This window comes from Phocoena phocoena, chromosome X (assembly GCF_963924675.1).
Source record: "Phocoena phocoena chromosome X, mPhoPho1.1, whole genome shotgun sequence".
Lineage (NCBI taxonomy): Eukaryota > Metazoa > Chordata > Mammalia > Artiodactyla > Phocoenidae > Phocoena > Phocoena phocoena.
In genome coordinates this window covers 73,075,626-73,091,675 of record NC_089240.1, presented here as the reverse complement: position 1 = coordinate 73,091,675, position 16,050 = coordinate 73,075,626, and the positions used below count along the sequence as shown (strand labels likewise).

The 16,050-nt window shown below is 37.7% G+C and overlaps 1 protein-coding gene across 1 annotated transcript in view; it reads right to left on the bottom strand.

Moving 5' to 3' along the window:
- Positions 1-16,050, bottom strand: part of DACH2 (dachshund family transcription factor 2) — a 631,698-nt gene that overhangs the window by 267,249 nt on the left and 348,399 nt on the right. The gene's annotated exons all lie outside the window — the stretch shown is intronic.

The following is a 16,050-nucleotide window of genomic DNA, read 5'->3' as shown; positions in this document are numbered from 1 at the left end:
TGGGCGGACATCTGCCCTGGGGAGTTAGTAGTTCAAGCCACAGATTCGATGCCCCAGTTCTGTCCTACATAAGGGAGAAAAGCCCCCTTGGCTGGTTGGAGGACCACTGGAACTAATAGAAGGGCTTTGGGAAGCCTGGACTGTACTCCTGAGGAGCACAAGCATGCAGGCTTGCCCCCAGGGGCAAGTGCATCCCAGCCTGAGCTAAGCATCTCAGCCTGAGCTGAGCGAACACTCTGGCCCCACTCCATAACACAGCACAGCACTGGATCTGGGGCAAACATGACCAGGGAAAAGATTTGATCATGGACACAGAGGAGACCCAGACACAAGGTGGAGCCTGGGTGGGGCAGCAGTGGCCATTATTGGTACTTACTCAAGCAGTGACTCAGAAGCAGCCCAGATCTCTGATAGCAGCTTCTCCAACACAGCTATCCCCTGGATACAAGCCAAGAGGCCATGTGGGCCTCTCATGAACTGCAGAGCAATTCTAAAACAGGGTGCTGGCAGCAAAGGCTGGAAGCAGTGATTGGCTGCAAGGGACAAAGGAGACTTGCACCTTATGCTGCGTCTGAGTGGAGCAAGGGAAACAATTGTGGGTGCCTCCACAGGCAGCGCACTGGATGTCAGTCAATGACCAACATGAGCCAAAAGACACACAAGTCCCACTTGCCTCAGCACTCCCCTTCTCTAGGGCAAGGGTCTCAGTACAAGAAGAGGGAAAACACACACTTAAAGGTACAGAATCATCTCAGGCCTGACACTCGGGGCTTCTGCTCCAGCAATGTGGGATCAGACCTCACTCCTGATAAGGCGGTGACAGCCAGTGACCAGAGGGGAAGTGCCACCTAAACACTGGCATCAGCTCTAGCTACTCCATCTCCAGCTCCACCCCCTACCAAGGTGAGAGCTTCCAGCACACACTGAGGAAAGATGTGACTTGAGGCCACATCAAATTCAACTCTTCCACCAAGGCCATTGGGCACACACAGTCTGTATAGGGATGATCCCACATAAGGTTGCTCCTTCAAGACAGCAATAGGTAACTGTTTCAAGTGAAATCATAGAGGCAGAGAAAGTTAACCAAAATGAAAAGGCACAGGAACTACTCTCAAATGAAAGAGCAAGAGAAAAACCTTAATAAAATAATGAAACAAATAAATAATCTATCAGATAAAACATTCAAACCACTGGTAATAAAAAAGTTAACTGAATTAGGGAAAAGATTTCATATACATAGGGAACACTTCAATAAGGAACTAGAAAATATAAAAATGGCCCAATCAGAAATGAATAATTTGACAGCTGAAGTTAAAAAAAGCATACTAGAAGGAATGAATAGCAGACTAAGTGATAAAGCAGAATGGATAAATGATCTGGAAGATAGAATAATGGAAACCACCAAACCAGTATAGGAAAAAGAAAAACAAATGTTAAATAATGAAAATGATTTAAGAGATCTGTGTAAAAACATTAAGCATACCAATATTTGCATTATAGGTTTGCCACAGGGGCTACTGCCTCACCACAATCCCCAGTTTGAGCTGAGTGAACACCCAGGCCTTGCTCACTCCATGCCACAAACAAAATGAAAACAATCTATGATATCTTTGGGATAACATTAAACATGCCAAAATTCACATTATAGTGGTCCCAGAAAGAGAAGAGAGAGAAAAGGGGGTCAAGAATGTATTAGAAGAAATTATGGCTGAAAACATCCTGAGCCTGAAGAAAGAAACATATATCCAGGTACAGGAAGCAAAGAGGTTCCCAAACAAGATGAACCAAAACAGACCCCACACCAAAACATATCATAATTAAAATAGCAAAATGATAGACAGAGAATTCTAAAGACAGCAAGAGAAAAACAAAGAGTCATATACAATACCCCCATAAGGCTATTAGTTGATTTCTCTGCAGACACTTTGCAGACCAGAAGGGAGAGGCACAATATATTCAAAGTGCATAAAGGGAAAAACCTATAACCTAGGATACATTATCCAGCAAGATTATCAATTCAAATTGAAGAAGAGATAAAGAACTTCTCAGAAAAGCAAAAACTAAAAGAGTTCATCAATACTAAACCTACCCTAAAAGAAATGTTGAAGGGTCTTCTCTAACTGAAGAAGTAGGAAACTATAGGAAAGGGAAAATCCCACTAGAAAAGGCTATATAGTAAGGACTGCATATCAACCACTTAAATAAACCAGTATGGAGACTAAAAGACAAAAAATTGTAAAATCAACTAGAATGACAATAAACAGTGAAGGGATAAACATGAAGATGTAGAATACGACATCAAAAATACAAAATGTGCTCTCCCAGAAGGCACTGTGACTGAGAGGATGCCGGGAAGGAAGGCTTTCTCCTGCAGATTCCAGTTCCTCATAGCTGATCTGCTACTGCTTTTCCCTGGGTACTGGGTCAGAAATGACCTTCAAGATGGTGGAGGAGTAAGATGTAGAGATCACCTTTCTCCCAACAAATACATCAAAAATACATCTACATGTAGAACAATTCCTACAGAACACCTACCAAATGCTGGCAGAAGACCTCAGACTTCCCAAAAGGCAAGAACATCCCCACATACTTGGGTAGAGCAAAAGAAAAAAGAAAAAACAGAGACAAAATAATAGGGATGGGACCTGCACAAGTGGGAAGGAGCTGTGAAGGAGAAAAGGTTTCCACACACTAGGAAGCCCCTTTGCAGGCGGAGGCTGTGGGTGGTGGAGCGGGGAAGCTTCGGAGCCGCAGAGGAGAGCACAGCAACAGGGATGTGGAGGGCAAAGTGGAGGGATTCCCACACAGAGGATCAGAGCCAACCAACACTCACCAGCCCGAGAGGCTTGTCTGCTCACCTGCCGGGGCGGGTGGGGCTGGGAGCTGAGGGGGAATATGGCAGAAGAGTAAGACGTGGAGATCAGCTTCCTCCCCACAAATACATCAGAAATACATCTACACATAGAACAACTCCTACAGAACACCTACTGAACGCTGGCAGAAGACCTCAGACTTCCCAAAAGGCAAGAAACTCCCTACGTACCTGGGTAGGGCAAAAGAAAAAAGAAAAAACAGAGACAAAAGAAAAGGGATCAAACCTGCACCTCTGGGAGGGAGCTGTGAAGGAGGAAAATTTTCCAAACACTAGGGAGACCCTTCACAGTTGGTGATGGGGGTGGGCAGGGTTAAGCTTCAGAGTCACGGGGGAGAGCATAGCAACAGGGATACAGAAGGCAAAGTGAAGAGATTCCAGCAAAAAAATCAGTGCTGACCAGCACTCACCAACCTGAGATGCTTGTCTGCTCACCCACCAGGGCAGGTGGGGACTGGGAGCTGAGGCTCTGGCTTCAGATGTCAGATCTCAGGGAGAGGACTAGGGTTGGCTGTGTGAAGACAGCCTGAAGTGGGCTAGTGCACCACAGCTAGCCAGGAGGGAGTCAGGAAAAAAGTCTGGACCTGCCAAAGAGGCAACAGACCATTGTTTTGAGGTGTGCGAGGACAGGGGTTTCCTGCTCCGTGTGCCCACAGAAGGCAGAGCATTGCCTAAGTGAGCTCCAGAAATGGGCTTGAGCCACAGCTATCAGCTTGGAACCCAGAGATGGGCCTGAGATGTTAAGGCTGTTGCACAGCTTCCAACAATCCTGTGTGCAAGGGCAGGTTACTACTCACACACACCCCTGGGAGCCTGTGTAGCATGCCACTGCCAAGGTCCTGTGATCCAAGGACAACTTCCCCAGGAGAACATATGGAACACCTCAGGCTGTTGCAATGTCATGCAAGCCTCTGCACCACAGGCTCACATCGCATTACAATTATGACTACCGTACCCCTCCCTCTCCACGGCCTGAGTTGGCAAAAGAGCGCTAATCAGCTGCTACTTTAACCCCCTCTGGTCTGCAAGGGGAACAGATGCCTTAGGGTAGCCTACATGCAGAAGCACGGCCAAAACCCAAGCTGAACCCCAGGAGATGTGTGAACAAAGAACAGAAAGAGAAATTTCTCTGTGCACCTCAGGAGCAGCAGAATAAATCCACACAGTCAAGTTGATAAACCTGCATCTGTGGAATACCTGAATAGACAATGAATGTTCCCAAAATTGAGGTGATGGACTTTGGGAGCAACTGTAGAATTGGGGTTTTCTTTCTGCATCTGATTTGTTTCTGGTTGTATGTTTACTTACTTTAGTTTTTAGTGCTTGTTATCATTGGTGGATTTGTTTATTCGTTTGGTTACTCTCTTCCTTTTCTTTTTCTTCTTTACTTTTTATTTTTTTCATTTTTTCTCTTTTTATGAGTATGTATGTGTATGTTTCTTTGTGTGATTTTGTCTCCTTATGTTTGGTTTTACCATTTATCCTAGGGGTCTGTCTCTTTGTGGGGTTTTTTGTTTTTGTTTTTTCTTCCTTTTCTTCTGAGCCATGTGTCTGGCAGGGTTTTGGTGCCCCGGCCAGGTGTCAGACCTGAGCCTCCAAGGTGGGAGAGCTGAGTCCAGAACATAGGCCCACCAGAGACATCCTGGCTCCACGTAATATCAATCAGTGAGAGATCTCCTAGAGATCTCTGACTCAACACTAAGATCCAGCTCCACCCAATGGACAGCAAGCTCCAGTGCTGGATGGCCCATGCCAAACAACTAGCAACACAGGAACATAAACCCACACATTAGCAGAGAGGATGCCAAAAGTCATACTAAGTTCACAGACACCTCAAAATATACCACTGGACATGGTCCTTCCCAGCAGGATAACAAGATCCAGCCCCACAACAAGAACACAGGCACCAGTCTCCCCCACCAGGAAGCCTACACAAGCCACTGAAACAACCTTACCCACTGGGGGCAGACGTCAAAAACAACTGGAACTATGAAGCTGCAGCCTGTGAAAAGGAGACACAAACACAGTAAGTCAAGCAAAATGGGAAGACAGAGAAATATACAGCAGATGAAAGAGCAAAGTAAAAACCCACCAGACCAAACAAATGAAGAGGAAATAAGAAGTCTACCTGAAAAAGAATGCAGAGTAATGATAGTAAAGATAATCCAAAATCTTGAAAACAGAATAGAGAAAATACAAGAAACGTTTAACAAGGACTTAGAAGACTTAAAGAGCAAACAGACAATGATGAACAACACAATACATGAAATTAAAAATACTCTAGAAGGAATCGAAAGAGGAATAACTAAGGCAGAAGAACAGATAAGTTACCTGGAAGATAAAGTATTGGAAATAACTGCCACAGAGCAGAATAAAGAAAAAATAATGAAAAGAATTGAGGACAGTTTCAGAGACCTCTGGGACAACGTTAAATGCACCAACATTCGAATTATAGGGGTCGCAGAAGAAGAAGAAAAAAACAAAGGGTCTAAGAAAATACTTGAAGAGATTATAGTTGAAAACTTCCCTAACATGGGAAAGGAAATAGTCAGTGAATTCCAGGAAGCACAGAGAATCCCACATAGGATAAATCCAAGGAGAAACACGCCAAGACACACAGTAATCAAACTAACATAAATTAAATACAAAGACAAAATATTAAAAGCAGCAAGGGAAAAACAACAAATAACATACAAGGCAGTCCCCATAAGGTTAACAGATGATCTTTCATCAGAAATTCTGCAAGCCAGAAGGGACTGGCAGGACATATTTAAAGTGATGAAAGCAAAAAACCTACAACCAAGATTTCTCTATCCAGCAAGGATATCATTCAGATTCAACGGAGAAATTAAAACATTTACAAACAAGCAAAAGTTAAGAGAATTCAGCACCACCAAACCAGCCTTACAACAAATGCTAAAGGAACTTCACTAGGCAGGAAACACGGAAGGAAAAGACTTACAATAACAAACCCAAAACAATTAAGAAAACGGTAATAGGAACATGCATATCAATAATTACCTTAAATGTAAATGGATTAAATTCTCCAAGCAGAAGACAAAGACTGGCTGAATGGATACAAAAATAAGACCTGTACATACACTGCCTACAAGAGACCAACTTCAGACCTAGGGACACATACAGGCTGAAAGTGAGGGGATGGAAAAAGATATTCCATGCAAATGGAAATTAAAAGAAACCTGGAGTAGCAATACTCATATCAGACAAAACAGACTTTAAAATAAACACTATTATAAGATACAAAGAAGGACACTACATAACAATCAAGGGTTCAATCCAAGAATAAGATATACCAATTATAAATATTTATACACCCAATATAGGAGCACCTGAGTACATAAGCCAAATGCTAACAGCCAAAAAGGGGAAATTGACAATAACACAATCATAGTAGGGGATTTAACGCCCCACTTTCACCAATGGGCAGATTATCCAAAATGAAAATAAAAAAGGAAACACAAGCATTAAAGGACACATTAGTCCAGATGCACTTAATTGATATTTAAAGGACATTCCAACCAAAAACAACAGAATACACATTCTTCTCAAGTGCTCATGGAACATTCTCCAGGATAGATCATATCTTGGGTCACAAATCAAGCTTTGGTAAATTTAAGAAAATTGAAATCATATCAAGTACCTTTTCCGACCACAATGCTATGAGACTAGATATCAATTACAGGAAAAGATCTGTAAAAAATACAAACACATGGAGCCTAAAAAATACACTACTAAATAACTAAGATATCAGTGAATAAATCAAAGAGGAAATCAAGAAGTACCTAGAAACAAATAACAAAAAAAATAGGATGACCCAAAATCAATGGGATGACCCAGAAGCAGTTCTAAGAGGGAAGTTTACAGCAATTACAATCCTACCTCAAGAAGCAAGAAATATCTCAAATAAACAACCTAACCTTACACCTAAAGCACGTAGAGAAAGAAGAACAATAACAACAACAACCAAAAAAAACCAGAGTTAGTAAAGAAATCATAAAGATCAGATCAGAAAAAAATAAAAAGGAAATGAAGAAAACAATAGCAAAGATCAATAAAACCAAAAGCTGATTCTTTGAGAAGATAAACAAAACTGATAAAACATTAGCTACACTCATCAAGAAAAAATGGGAGAAGACTCAAATCAATAGAATTAGAAATGAAAAAGGTAAAGTAACAACTGACACTGCAGAAATACAAAGGATCATGAGAGACTACTACAAGCAACTATATGCCAATAAAATGGAAAACCTGGAAGAAATGGACAAATTCTTAGAAAAGTACAAGCCTCCAAGACTGAACCAGGAAGAAATAGAAAATATGAACAGGCCAACAAAAGCACTGAAATTGAAACTGTGATTAAAAATCTTCCAACTAACAAAATCCCAGGACAGATGGATTCAAAGGTGAATTCTATCAAACATTTAGAGAAGTGCTAACACCTATCCTTCTCAAACTCTTCCAAAATATAGCAGAGCGAGAAACACTCCCAAACTCATCTACAAGGTCACCATCACCCTAATACCAAAACCAGACAAAGATGTCACAGAAAAAGAAAACTACAGATCAATATGACTGATGAAATAGATGCAAAAATCCTCAATAAACTACTAGCAAAAAGACTCCAACAGCACATTAAAAGGATCATACACCATGATCAAGTTGGGTTTATCCCAGGAGTGCAAGGATTCTTCAATATATGCAAGTAAATCTATGTGATACACCATATTAACAAACTGAAGGATAAAAACCATATGATAATCTCAATAGATGCAGGAAAAGTTTTTGACAAAATTCAGCACCATTTATGATTAAAAACTATCCAGAAAGTGGGCATAGAGGGAACCTACCTCAACATAATAAAGATCAAATATGACAAACCCACAGCCAATGTTGCTCTCAATGGTGAAAAATTGAAACCATTTCCTCTAAGATTAGGAAAAAGACAAGGTGACCCACTCTCACCACTATTATCCAACATAGTTTTGGAAGTTTTAGTGACAGCAATCAGAGAAGAAAAATAAACCAAAGGAATCCAAATCGGAAAAGAAGTAAAACTGTCACTGTTTGCAGATGACATGACACTATACATAGAAAATCATAAAGGTGCTACCAGAAAACTACTAGAGCTAATTAATGCATTTGGTAAAGTAACAGGATACAAAATTAATGAACAGAAATCTCTTGCATTCCTATACACTAACGACAAGAAATCTGAAAGAGAAATTAAAGAAACACTCTTATTTATCATTGCAACAAAAAGAATAAAATACCTAGGAATAAACCTACCTAAGGAGTCAAAAGACCTGTAAGCAGAAAACTATAAGACAGTGATCAATGAAATTAAAGGTGATACAAACAGATGGAAAGATATACCATGTTCTTCCATTGGAAGAATCAACACTGTGAAAATGACTATACTACCCAGAACAATCTACAGATTCAATGCAATCCCTATCAAACTACAAATGACATTTTCCACAGAACTAGAACAAAAAATTTCACAATTTGTATGGAAACACAAAAGACCTCAAATAGCCAAATCAATCTTGAGAAAGAAAAATGGAGCTGGAGGAATGAGGTTCCCTAGCTTCAGACTATCCTACAAAGCTACATTAACCAAGACAGTATGATCCTGGCACAGAAACAGAAATATAGATCACTGGAAAAGTATAGAAAGCTCAGAGATAAACCCACACATGGATGATCACCTTAAATTTGACAAAGGAGACAAGAATATACAATGGAGAAAAGACAGCCTCTTCAACAAGAGGTGCTGGGAAAATTGGACAGCTACATGGGAAAGAATGAAATTAGAACACTTCCTGGCACCATACACAAAAATGTACTCAAAATGGATTAAAGGCCTAAATGTAAGGCCAGACACTGTAAAATTCTTAGAGGAAAACATACCCAGAACACTTTGTGACATAAATCACAGCAAGATCCTTTTTGACCCACCTCCTAGAGAAATGGAAATAAAAACAAAAATAAATAAATGGTACCTAATGAGACCTAAAATCTTTGCACAGTAAAGGAAACCATAAACAAGACGAAAATACAACCCTCAGAATGGGAAAAAATATTTGCAAATAAAGCAACTGACAAAGGATTAATCTCCAAAATATACAAGCAGCTCATGCAGCTCAATATCAATAAAAACCCAGCCCAACCCAAACATAGGCAGAAGACCTAAATAGACATTTCTCCAAAGAAGATATACATATTGCCATCAAACAGATGAGAGGACGCTCGACATCACTAATCATTAAAGAAATGCAAATCAAAACTACAATGCAGTATCACCTCACACCATTCAGAATTGCTATCATCAAAAAATCTACAAACAATAAATGTTGGAGAGGGTGTGGAGAAAAGGGAACCCTTTTGCACTCTTGGTGGGAATGTAAATTGATACAGCCACTATGGAGAACAGTATGGAAGTTCCTTAAAAAACTAAAAATAGAACTACCATTTGACCTAGCAATTCCACTACTGGGCATATACCCTGAGATAACAATAATTCAAAAAGAGACAGGTACCACAGTGTTCATTGCAGCACTGTTTATAATAACGAGGACATGAAAGCAACCTAAATGTCCATAGACAAGTGAATGGATAAAGAAGATGTGACACATATATACAATGGAATATTACTCAGCCATAAAAAGAAACGAAATTGAATTATTTGTTGTTAGGTGGATGTACCTATAGTCTGTCATATAAACTGAAGTTGGTCAGAAAGAGAGAAATAAATTTCGTATGTTAACACATGTATATATGGAATCCAAAAAAAAAAGTTTCTGACAAATCTAGGCACAGGACAGAAATAAAGACACAGATGTAGAGAATGCACTTTAGTACACAGGGAAGGCCAAGTGTATGCTGGGATGAAGTAAGAGAGTAGCTTTGACATGTATACACTAACAAATGTAAAATAGATAGCTAGTGGGAAGCAGCTACATAGCTCAGGGAGATCAGCTTTGTGACCACCTAGAGGGGTGGGATAGGGAGTGTGGGAGGGAGACTCAAGAGGGAGGGTATATGGGGATATATATATATATATATATATATATATATATATATATATATATGTATGTATATATATATATATATGCATACATATAGCTGATTCACTCTCTTATACAGCAGCAAGTAACACAACATTATAAAGCAATTATACCCCAATAAAGATGTAAAAAGAACACAAAATATGAGTTGGGAGAGTAAAAAATGTAGATCTTTTATAATGTGTTTGAACTTAAAAGAGTACCAATTTAAAACAAGTGGATATAATTGTGTGTCAACATATATGGACTCCATGGCAACCACAAATCAGGAACACACAATGGATACACAAAAACAAAAATAAATGAACTCAAGCATACCATTAAGGAAAATCATCAAGCCACAAGGAAAGAAACAAAAAGAAGAATTAAACAAGGAAGAACTACAAAATGAACACTAATGCAAGTAATAAAATGGCAATAAGGCATACCTATCAATAATTACTTTAAATTTCAATGGACTAAATGCATCAATCAAAAGACATAGGGTGGCTGATTGGATGAAAGAAAACACCAGGACCATCTCTATGCTGCCTACAAGAGAAGCAGTTCAGAAGTAAAGACACACACAGACTGAAAGTGATGCGATGGAAAATGATATTTCATGCAAATGGAAATGACTAGGAAGTGGAGTTAGCAATACTCATTTCAGACAAAATAGACTTTAACCCAAAGAAATATAGTGAAAGACAAAGAAGGGCATTATACCATGATAAGGAGATTAGTACAAGAAGAGAATATCACAATTGTTAACACATATGTACCCAATACAGGAGAACCTAAATATACAAAGTAAATACTAAGAGACATTAAAGGATAAACTGACAATAGTGCAATAATATTAGGGGACTTTAACATCTCACTTCCATCAATGGACAGATCATCCACACAGAAGATCAATATGGCCACAGTGACCTTAAATGACACTATAGACTAGTTGGACTTAATAGAGAGCTACAGTATATTCCATCCAAACACAGCAGAATACATATTCTTTTCCAGTACACATGGACCATTCTCCAGTATAGAGCACATGCTAGACCATAAAACAAGCCTCAACGAATTTAATAGGACAGAAATTATATCAAGCATATTTTCTGAGCACAAAAGGATGAAACTGGAAAACACCTGCATAAAGAAAAATGGAAAAACAAATGAACACATGGATACTGAACAACATGCTAGTTAAAAACCAATGGGTCAATGAAGAAATCAAAGAAGAAATCAGAAAATACCAGGAGACAAATGAAAATGGAAACACAACATTCCTAAATCTCTGGGATGCAGCAAAAGCTCTTCTAAGAGGGAAATTTATAGCAATACAGGCTTTAATCAAGAAAGAATAAAAATCTCAGATAAAGAACCTAACCTACCACCTGAAAGAATTAGAAAAATTATGACAAAGAAAGATCAAAGTCAGCAGAAGGAAGGAAATAATCAAGTTCATAGAGGAATTAAATAAAATAGAGAGTAAATAATAGAAAAGAGCAATGAAACCAAAAGGCAGTTTTTTGAAAAGATAATCAAAATAGATTAAACCTTTACCCAGGTTCACCAGGAAGAAATGAGAGAACCCAAATTAACAAAATAAGAAATAAAAGATGAAAAATAATTAACAATACCACAGAGATACAAAAAATCATAAGTGAATACTATGAACAGTTATATGCCAGCAAATTGAACAACTTAGAAAAAATGGAAAAATTCTAGAAACATACAACATGCCAAGACTGAATCAAGAGAAAACAGACAATTTGAACAGTCAAATTACTAGTAGTGAAATTGAATTTTTAATAAAAAATACTCCTAGCAAACAAAAGTCATGACTGGACAGCTTCACAGGGGAATTCTACCAAATATAGAAAGGAGAGATAATATCTTTCTCAAATTATTCCAAAAAATTTAAGAGGATGAAACACTCCTAAATTCATTATATGAAGCTACCATTACCCTGATACTAAAACAAACAAAAACACTACAATAAATAGAACTACAAGCCAATATCTTTGATTAATATAGAGGCAAAAATTCTCAACAAAATATTTGCAAACTGAATTCAACAACATATAAAAATGGTCACAAAACATGATCCATGTTGGATTTATTCATGGGACTCAAGGATGTTTCAACGTTCACAAATCAATCAATGTGACACAGTAACAAAAGGAAGGATAAAAATCACATTAGCAGATGCAGAAAATGCATTTGACAAAATTCAACATCCATTCATGATAAAAACTCTCATCAAAGTGGTTATACAGGGAACATATCTTAACACAATAAAGGCCATTTATGAAAACTCACAGCTAACATCATTGTCAATGGTGAAAAGCTGAAATCCTTTCCTCCATATTCAGAAACAAGACAAGGTGAGAAGTAGTATTCTCACCACTTCTTTTTAACATAGTATTGGAAGTCCTAGCTACAGCAATCAGACAAGAAAAAGAAATAAAAGGCATCCAAATTGGACATGAAGAAGTAAAACTGTTACTATTTGAAGATGACAGTATACTATACGTAGAAAACAATGAAGTCTCCACTGTAAAACACTAGAATTAATAAATAAATTCAGTAGACTTGCAGGATACAAGATTAATATACAGAAATCTGTGGCTTTTCTATACACTAATAATGAACTATCAGGAAGAGAGAATGTAAAAAAAATCCCATTTAAAATCACATCTAAAAGAATAAAATGTCTATGAATAAACTTAACCAAATAGGTGAAAGGCCTATACTCTGAAAATTATAAAATACTGATGAAAGAATTCGAGGATGATACAAAGAAATGGAAAGGTATCCTATGCTATTACTTTGGAAGAATTAATATTTTTAAAATGGCCCTACTACCCAAAGCAATTTACAGATTTAACGAAGTCCCTGCCAAAATACCCATGATATTTTTCACAGAACTAGAACAAATAATCCTAAATTTCATATGGAACCACAAAAGACCATGAATTTACCAAAATAATCTTGAGAAAAAGAACAAAGCTGAAGGTATCACCCTCCCTGACTTCGGACTATACTACAAAGCTACAGTAATCAAAAAAGCATGGTACTGGCACAAAAATACACACAAAGATCAATGGAACAGGATAGCAAGCCCAGAAATAAACCATGCACTTATGGTCAATTCATATATGACAAAGGAGCTAAGGAAATAAAATGGAGAAAACACAGTCACTTCAACAGGTGGTGCTGAGAAAACTAGACAGCTACATGTAAAACAATGATATTAGAACATTTACTCACACCAAACACAAAAACAAACTCAAAATGGATTAAAGACCTAAATGTAAGACCTGAAACTATAAAATTCCTAGAAGAAAACATAGGAGGAACAGTCTTTGAAATAAATTGGAGAAATATTTTTTTGGATCTGTCCCCTAAGGCAAAAGAAATAAAAGCAAAAAATAAACAAAGGAGACCTAGTTAAAATTAAAAGCTTTTACACAGCAAAGGGAACCATCAACAAAATGAAAAGACAACCTATGGGACAGGAGAAAATATTTACAAATAATATGTCCAACAAGTTTTAATATCCAAAATATATAAACAGTTCATACAACTTAATACATTCTATTATATATTTATTAGTTTTTTTTCATATTTCTTAAACCAATATTTGTCTCAACAGAAAGCCAGGAAACTTTTCTGTAATATCTAATACTTTCCTCAGATTTCAGGAATGAAAAGTATGTGGTGTATTTATATCCATTGATATGGTTTTCAAAACTACACTGAGAATGCTATCTTTTCATTTTCTCATTAAGGTATACTTTTTAAAAAATTATTTGTTTTATATATTGGCTGCATTGGGTCTTCATTGCTGCATGCAGGCTTCCTCTAGTTGTGGATAGCAGGGGCTACTCTGTTGCAGTGTGTGGGCTTCTCAGAGCACAGGCTCAGTAGTTGTGGCACACGGGCTTAGTTGCACCATGGCATGTGGGATCTTCCTGGACCAGGGATCAAACCCCTGCTCCCTGCATTGGCAGGCAGATTCTTAACCACTGCACCACTAGGGAAGTCCCTCATTAAGGTATACTTTCATCTATCAATCTATAATTACCATTTTACAAATATGATTCAAGTCATAAATTACTTTCTTCTTTTTCTAGATAAAGAAAACTACAATTCCAAACTAGGAAAATGACAATTTTTAAACTGCAAAAAATAAACTTTTAAAATGAGGATAAACTTTTTTTTTAACCAACTTTGTGATTTTTTTATTGATGGACGACAACTTTAGACTCTAGGTATCACTAGCTGTGTACAATTAGAGATGTAGCATCGTAGAGGAGCAGGTAGCAGAATTAAACAGCAGACATAGGGCAATGTCAATCTTCATTATTTTGCCCATTTTTCATTATGTGTACACAGAAGCATGAATGCAATTTGAAATCTCTTAATGGTAATAAAGTTACAATCACTCATCTATATGGCTAACATCTTAGCTCCAATATTTCACTTGCAATGTGCACATAAGCAGCTTCTCATCACACAATTGTTAGTCAATTTTTCCTATTAGGAAACAGCAACTTAATTTTTGTGTTTATTTATCTTTTGAAGTAAAAGCTATTTCTTCTCAGATAAAAGCTCATTTTTATCATTTATCAAAAAATTAAATGATGGGGGAGGAAAGTGTGATGTATTAAAAAATTTACTTTTTAAGGAAAGATAAAATTCATTTCAACAAATTTAAAAGTGTTGTTACCGGTGCAGGATCTATTCTACTGTACAGTTAGATGGAGAACAGGCATTATTTCAGAAATATGTGTTTTTTTCCCGTAAAATTTCTTTTTTTTTTCATCTTTACTGGAGTACAATCGCTTTACAATGGTGTGCTAGTTTCTCCTTCATAACAAAGTGAATCAGTTATACATATACATATGTTCCCATATCTCTTCCCTCTTGCGTCTCCCTCCCTCCCACCCTACCTATCCCACCCCTCCAGGCGGTCACAAAGCACCGAGTTGAACTCCCTGTGCTATGCGGCTGCTTCCCACTAGCTATCTACCTTACGTTTGGTAGTGTGTATATGTCCATGCCTCTCTCTCGCTTTGTCACAGCTTACCCTTCCCGCTCCCCATATCCTCAAGTCCATTCTCTAGTAGGTCTGTGTCTTTATTCCTATCTTACCCCTAGGTTCTTCATGACATTTTTTTCCTTAAATTCCATATATATGTGTTAGCATACGGTATTTGTCTTTCTCTTTCTGACTTACTTCACTCTGTATGACAGACTCGAGGTCTATCCACCTCATTACAAATAGCTCAATTTCATTTCTTTTTATGGCTGAGCAATATTCCATTGTATATGTGTGCCACATCTTCTTTATCCATTCATCCAATGATGGGCACTTAGGTTGTTTCCATCTCTGGGCTATTGTAACTAGAGCTGCAATGAACATTTTGGTACATGACTCTTTTTGAATTATGGTTTTCTCAGGGTATATGCCCAGTAGTGGGATTGCTGGGTCATATGGTAGTTCTATTTTTAGTTTTTTAAGGAACCTCCATACTGTTCTCCATAGTGGTTGTATCAATTTACATTCCCACCAAGAGTGCAAGAGGGTTCCCTTTTCTCCACACCCTCTCCAGCACTTATTGTTTGTAGATGTTTAATGATGGCAATTTTGACCACTGTGAGCTGATACCTCTTTGTGGTTTTGATTCGCATTTCTCTGATGATTAGTGATGTTGAGCATCCTTTCATATGTGAACTCAAAATGGACTAAAGACCTAAATGTAAGGCCAGACACTGTAAAACTCTTAGAGGAAAACATAGGCAAAACACTCTATGCCATAAATCACAGCAAGATCCTTTTGGACCCACCTCCTAGAGAAATGGAAATAAAAACAAAAATAAACAAATGGGACCTAATGAAACTTCAAAGCTTTTGCACAACAAAGGAAAGCATAAATAAGACGAAAAGACAACCCTCAGAATGGGAAAAAATATTTGCAAATGAAGCAACTGAAAAGGCTTAATCTCCAATATATACAAGTAGCTCATATAGCTCTACATTAAAAACACAACCCAGTCCAAAAATGGGTGGAAAACCTAAATAGACATTTCTCCAAAAAGATA